We start from the raw sequence: 6932 nt of genomic DNA, 5'->3' as shown, positions 1-6932 counted from the left end.
AGGGTCTGAGTGCTGTTAACGTATAATTCTGGGATTCATTTCTGGCAAATTGAAGCAAATGATGATAAAGGAGTAAAAAAGGTAAGTTCTAATTGAAGGGTCACTAAATGTTACTTGGGCCAGTCACATCCTCTCAGTGTGTAAATTTTATAATCTGTAAAATGAGCTCATTTGGACAAGAACGATACAAAGACAATCTGAGAACACTGCTATCAGAAGAAACAAGGGAGGTGAATTGGACCATGGCCAGGTGAACCACATAGCCTTGCCATCAATGTTTATGAGGGTTCAGCTGTGGGATGTAGTTTTTAAAATAAAATTGTATATTAAATAAGGTCTTAGAGGAGTATTCTATGCTGCATATCTGTTCTTTATGTCTGTTACAGTTTTCTCTCTTAACTTACTTTTTATTCTTACTAATTTTTATGCCTTCATAATTTTACCATGTATGTGTCCCATCATATGCATCTCAGGTTTACATCTCACTCATATCGTGCTCATTTTCTTAGTGCAAGATTTTGAGAAAGGAAACATATTGGCCCAGTTTGTCTTTCTATGCCCAGCAATAGGTCATATGTCATTAGCCAGGAGGAAGATTGGCTGTTATTGAGATAGTGTCTCCCTTGGTTTAACCAGCTCTGTTCAGTGGGAGGATCCAAAGTTTATAAGATACAAAACATTGCTAACTAGGCAGCAAGATACCCTAGGCATAGAAATCATGAGCTTGTGAGCAAATAGGTACTCCTGGGTATCCTGTGTTCATCCAGACATACTGAACTACTTCAATCTTCTTAAAGGTGCAGTGACCTTTTTTTCTGTGTCTTTGTAGATGCTGATTTTCCTATTTTCACTTCTATACAGATCTTGAGCTCTATCCAATAAGTAAGCTCACTCCCTTGATTTGATGCTCTACTATTTCTTCCAGTCTTGTACCCTCTTAGCACTCACTCAAGATGCTTGCCCATGCATTCTTTCATTGTGGGTTGGGAAATAGAATTTGACAGGTGGGATAGAGAAAGTTAACATGAGTTAAATGTAAATACTTTATTTTGATTGGGTAAAACCAGTCTTTCAACAACATCAGGCTATCAAGCAACTATTCCTTATACCTTTTGATTTTGCAATGCCCAAAACCAAACCAACCAAACTCTGAAAGGAAGTTGAAAAGGTATACTGAGGTATCTCTTTCATTAGTGTGAAACTATAGGAAAGGTACTTGGCAAAAGAGGAGACCAAGTCTAGCAAACAAGCTGCTCAGAGAAACTTTGCTGGAACAGGCTTGAAGTTGAAGAACAAATTGCTGGTAAATGATTTCGACTGTGAAGAGGTAGAACTTCAAACTTCAAACTGGAAGCAAGGAAGCTTCAAACTGCCCCTTAGAGTTTTTCTTTTTTAAAATGTATATAAAATATTTTCTAGCATGATAATTTAAAATATATTCTTTTTGATGGAAAAGGCAGATAAAATTTACTTATCTCTGTCAATCAAATTAGCCAGTAGTATAAAGCTTTAGAGTTTGGGTCATGTGATTTACACTCTACTGCCACCTTTTGGAGGTTCACCTATTTTGTAGGTACAACTTTTTCCAGTCACTACTAAAGTCAACTCAGAATCTATAAAATTAAAGTTATTTAGTAACAGTACAGTAACTAAAGAGAAAACAGTACAGTAACTAAAGTAACTCTATCCCACCTGTCAAATTCTATTTCCCAACCCACAATGAAAGCATGCATGGGCAAGCATCTTGAGTGAGTGCTAAGAGGGTACAAGACTGGAAGGGATAGTAGAGCATCAAATCAAGGGAGTGAACTTACTTATTGGATAGAGCAGTAGTGGATGTGATAATGGAAAGAACTAGGGTTTCATTTTCTTCAGAAAAAAAAATGAAATCATTGGCTTTGATGTCTGAGAGGGCTAAATTAATCCAAATTTTAATGTCTACATTTTATGCAATCTCAGCAACTTATTCCATTCATTTATTTCTTCATCTACCAGATGCAAAATGAGTGTTTATCATGTGCCCACAATCATACTAGATGCTAAATGTAATGGTGAACAAAACAGGTGAACCCACGTCCTCCTGATGTTTAATCCAGAGACTACTGTGCACTTGTATTTTAAATATGAATACTTCTCCTATTTTTGGATTAAGAGATGTATAATTAAGTAGTTTAATTATTTTCCCCAAATTTGAAGGGTTATTGTGGAAATTAAATACTTTATAAAGTGCTTAGTGTAAGTGTTTAATACATTATAAATATTTATAATAAGTGGTATTTATTATTTCTGCAATGTCTTCTAAAATGTTTAGTATGGGATTATAGTGCTACTGGTAATAAAAAATTGGTATTAAAAATATAATGAACTGAAATTTTTATGTTGCTTAAGTCAGAGAGATAAGTATAGTAGGTATTATGATACAATCTCTGTTATATATAAGAAGAATAATTTTTCCCCAAATGACTATATATGCCATAATTCTTTTTTGGAAGCCATTGGGGAAGAAACTATAAATACATAATATTAATTGCTTTAGAAAGGGCTTTATGGAAAAAATAGGTTTTTATGAGCTGTTTAAATAAGGAGAGGAAAGCAGTGGATGAGTTTAGACAGCACGGAGTGGGGGATGTGCTGAGTTTAGAGTGAAGCTTGGAAGAAGGTTTGGCTGTGGGTGGGAGAGGAATGCAGATAGGAAGAAGGCTGTTTGCACATGTGCTCATAGAGGCAGTTCAGCTCCACAGAGAAATAAAGGAATCTAAGGGGAATGGAGAATAAAGGAACAGTGATTAAATAGATTAATTATAATCCAAAGTGTAATCAATGACTCCAAAGTGAAATAGTGTACTCCATTGTTAAAGTGATGGGCACAAGTGGAGGGAAGGAGACTTCTGAAGTCAGATGGTACCTTGCTGGATTATGAGACGAGTTTCCTTTTTTGAGATTAAAATCAGATGTTGCGAATGATAGGAAAGTACCAGTTCTTGGGAATGCTGCCTGGTATGACAGCAATCTACTTGCCTTTTCTAAACCCTTTGAAGAATTATAACTAAACAGAGAAGAAGCCTTGGCAATGGAAACAAGCATAAATTTTCTTCCTTAAATGAGAGGGTACTAGATCTCAACCTGGACAGCAGAAATTGCAGGGCAGAGGGAAGGATGAAGTGATGGAGGGAAAGCAAGCTGAGACAAGGATCAGGTAATGTGGATCATGCTTGGAAAGTACACAGACTAGAAATATAATCAGAAACCACCAGACAAAGGAAATGGAAACCTTTTATAGTGTGACTCTAAGTTGAGTACTGGGTCTGTAGAGTGAATAGGAACTCCCAATGGGGACAGTCTAGTTTGGACTTACGCTATTGAACAGAGAATCTGAACAGCATATCTTTTTTTTTTTTTTTTCACTTTAAAAAAAAAATTCTTTTCAGCGTAACAGTATTCATTGTTTTTGCACGACACCCAGTGCTCCATGCAATACGTGCCCTCCCTATTACCCACCACCTGGTTCCTCCAACCTCCCACCCCTGCCCCTTCAAAACCCTCAGGTTGTTTTTCAGTGTCCATAGTCTCTCATGGTTCACCTCCCCTTCCAATTTCCCTCAACTCCCTTCTCCTCTCCATCGCCCCATGTCCTCCATGTTATTTGTTATGCTCCACAAATAAGTGAGGCCATATGATACTTGACTCTCTCTGCTTGACTTATTTCACTCAGCATAATCTCTTCCAGTCCCGTCCATGTTGCTACAAAAGTTGGGTATTCATCCTTTCTGATGGAGGCATAATACTCCTTCATGTATTTGGACCACATCTTCCTTATCCATTCATCCGCTGAAGGGCATCTTGGTTCTTTCCACAGTTTGGTGACCATGGTCATTGCTGCTATAAACATTGGGGTACAGATGGCCCTTCTTTTTCTTATCTTTGGGGTAAATGCCCAGTAGTTGAACAGCATATCTTTACAACAGGCCATGTAAAAGACTATCTGAGGGCAGAGACTGAAGAGTCCTAAGGAAGAGTACAAAGGAAGAGTGGACCAGGCGATGTGGGAAATGCATCAACTGTGAGAATATTAGGAAAGAGCAATTCCCTTCATAAGCATCTGAGAATTGGGCTGCCTGGGTGGTTCAGTTGGTTAAGCATTTGACTCTTGGTTTCAGCTCAGGTCATTGTCTCAGGGTCATGAATGAAGTCCCAGGTCAGGCTCTGCACTGAGGATAAGTCTGATTGACATTCTCTCTCTTCCAGTCTCTCTGCCCCTCTCCCTTCTCTAAAAAAAAAAAAAAAAAAAAAAAGAAAAAGAAAAGAAAAGGAAAGGAAAAGAAGGAAGGAAGAAAGAAAGAAAGTAGGTGGTGTGAAGGAAGAAAGAAAGTGGGCTGGAAGCACATGTATCCCAAAGAGTTCACTGGAGAACTTTTAAATGGGAAGTGACACCATATAATTTCAGAGGTACAAAAAGAGGTCAATTTGATATTCTACAACTAGAAATGTATTTCTCTGTTTTCTTTCTTGCTTCCTTCCTTGGCTTATCAAAAATTTACCGAGACTCTATCACCCATTCATCACTCTGGTGGGGGCCAGTGATCGTAACAAGATTTCCGGCTCTAGGGATCTTCTAGTTTTATGATGGAAAAGACGATTTACTAATACTGGTAGAAGTTTGAGCCAGAAGAATTTTTTGGGGGGGAAAAATAAATCCATCTTTAGGAAAATGCTTGGATGGGCTGATTTTGATTATAAAACACAAGGTCTCAAGGAAATATAATGGCAGAGATTTGGAGAGAAGAGAAAAATGATTCAGATAATAAAATGTCAAAAATTTGCAGTTTTCATACCAGTTGCCAGGACTTGGGACAAAGTAGAAAGAAGAGTGGAAGAAAGGATTTCAGAGGTAGAGGGGCTCAACATGGCAGCAGGCAGCTGGATGTGCTCTTGGGGGGGAAGACCAGTGAAAATTCTTATGATTGGAGAAATTTCAAGGAACATGGGATGTGGAGTTATTTCTTGCTCTGGGCTGTAATTATACCCCATTATTTGTGACATTTTTTGGAAAAGTCTGTTACATATAACAGCCTTCTATTCCTGATTAAGTTGGAGGAATGCAGAAGAAAAGTGCATATCTTTTGTTGGGGGTTAAATGCTCAAAAGAGAAGAGGTAACTCTCAGAATGGTAAATGGGAACAGGAAAGCAGAATGAGTGGTGCTAGAAATTTAAGTCCCTCAGAAATGTCAGCATATAAGGGTCGACTGCCTTTAGCTTTCTAGCTGAGCCATGTTAATTAGGTATTAAAGGAAAAGGTGATGATCCAGAGGGATTGAGGACTTGGGGACTTTGGAGTAGCAAATATATGAGTTACATAAAAAGTCATAGTAGAGAATAATAAACACAAGGATTTTTTGCTGAAGCCTGGGATAGAGATGGTTAAATACACATTCCTAAGAAGGGCAGTAGGAGTTAGCTGTAAGCCTAATGTGGGCTGAAGGAGGAGGTTTCTTATGCCAAGGAAGGTGCAAAAGCCCACTGCAGTTCAGACAGTTGCAAGTGTTTCTAGCCTCTGAGATATAGGACTGAAAATGGTGGGAGGTTAATGAGCATCGAATCCCAGAATACTTTCTAGGCTGTACTCTGGGCCTTACCTTACAGGAGGCTGGGCAAGAAGGGGATCTGAAAGATTTTATCAGGAAATCACACACAATATTTTTTTATCTTTTAAAATCCCTTTATGCAAATGATGGCTTCCAGCAGATTTAGAGTTGATTATGACAACATGAGTGCAGGCGTCTTTGAAGGCTCTTCCCACCTCTCCTTCCTCCTGTTGTAACTTCTGCTCATCCTAGACTCCCAGACTCTCAGGCTACATCCTGGGGCCAGGGTGACTTCTGTCCCCTGAGGGCATCCATGACTGTGGTCTGGTCTTCCTCTTCTTTTCTTCATCAAAGATCACTGTCTTATTTCTCACAGTCTTGAGATCCTATTCTCTGCCAAAGCACAGCAGATAAAGCACGTGTGTTTTCTGATGAGCATCTACTCCTGATGGCCAAGGGAAAATGAGCTTACACATGCTGTGTACCTTCCCTACCCACAGACCCTGCTTCATGTCCAATACCTGGCAGTTTGCCTGGGGTGCAGTATTAAACCACCAACAAAAGATCTCGTTACTGCAACCAACTCTATCTCATTCTGATTTAGCGACGAAGAAATTAAAATTCAGGTAGATTATTAAACTTATCCAAGGTCACATAGCTGCTGAGTGGCCCTTTGAGGATTTAAACCAAAGTAGTTGGCCTCCCATGCTCATCCTTTTGTCATTCCATCATGATGTGCCACCCGTGGAGACATAATTAATATGAATTTCAGAAAAGGAGCTAGTGGTTTGTGTCATTTCCATATTCTTGTAGAATGTTGCAGAAATATGCCATGGAGCTGGGATAATTAAATGGATACGTAACTCGGTGAACAACTATACGTAAAGGCACTGATGGATTGATTGGTGTGGGCTTGGAGCAAGATGTCTCCTGCCTACCCCAGTGTTAAGTCCTCAATCACGTCTTCCTCAGCAGTTTTGTTTCTGGCTGGAATAAACATTAAATTAAACTATAACTTATATAAATATATATAATAAAATATTTTATATTGATATATTATAAATTAAATTAATTTAATTTGTAAAGACACAAACACTGGAGGATAATAGGAATGACAGATTCATAATTCAAAATGACTTAACAAACTAAAATTTTGTGTTGAATTTTCTCCAAATTTTTAATAAGAAAGATTCCACACATAAAAATAGTTAACAAATACTATATGAATACTCATATATTGGGGTGCTTGGGTTGCTCAGTCAGTTAAGCGTCTGGCTTTGGCTCAGGCCAGGATCTCAGCGTCCCGGGATCAAGTCCCACATTGGGCTCCCTGCTCAGTGGGGTGTCGC

Source organism: Meles meles, chromosome 2 (genome assembly GCF_922984935.1).
Source record: "Meles meles chromosome 2, mMelMel3.1 paternal haplotype, whole genome shotgun sequence".
Classification (NCBI taxonomy): domain Eukaryota; kingdom Metazoa; phylum Chordata; class Mammalia; order Carnivora; family Mustelidae; genus Meles; species Meles meles.
Note: the sequence above shows the minus strand (reverse complement) of the source record.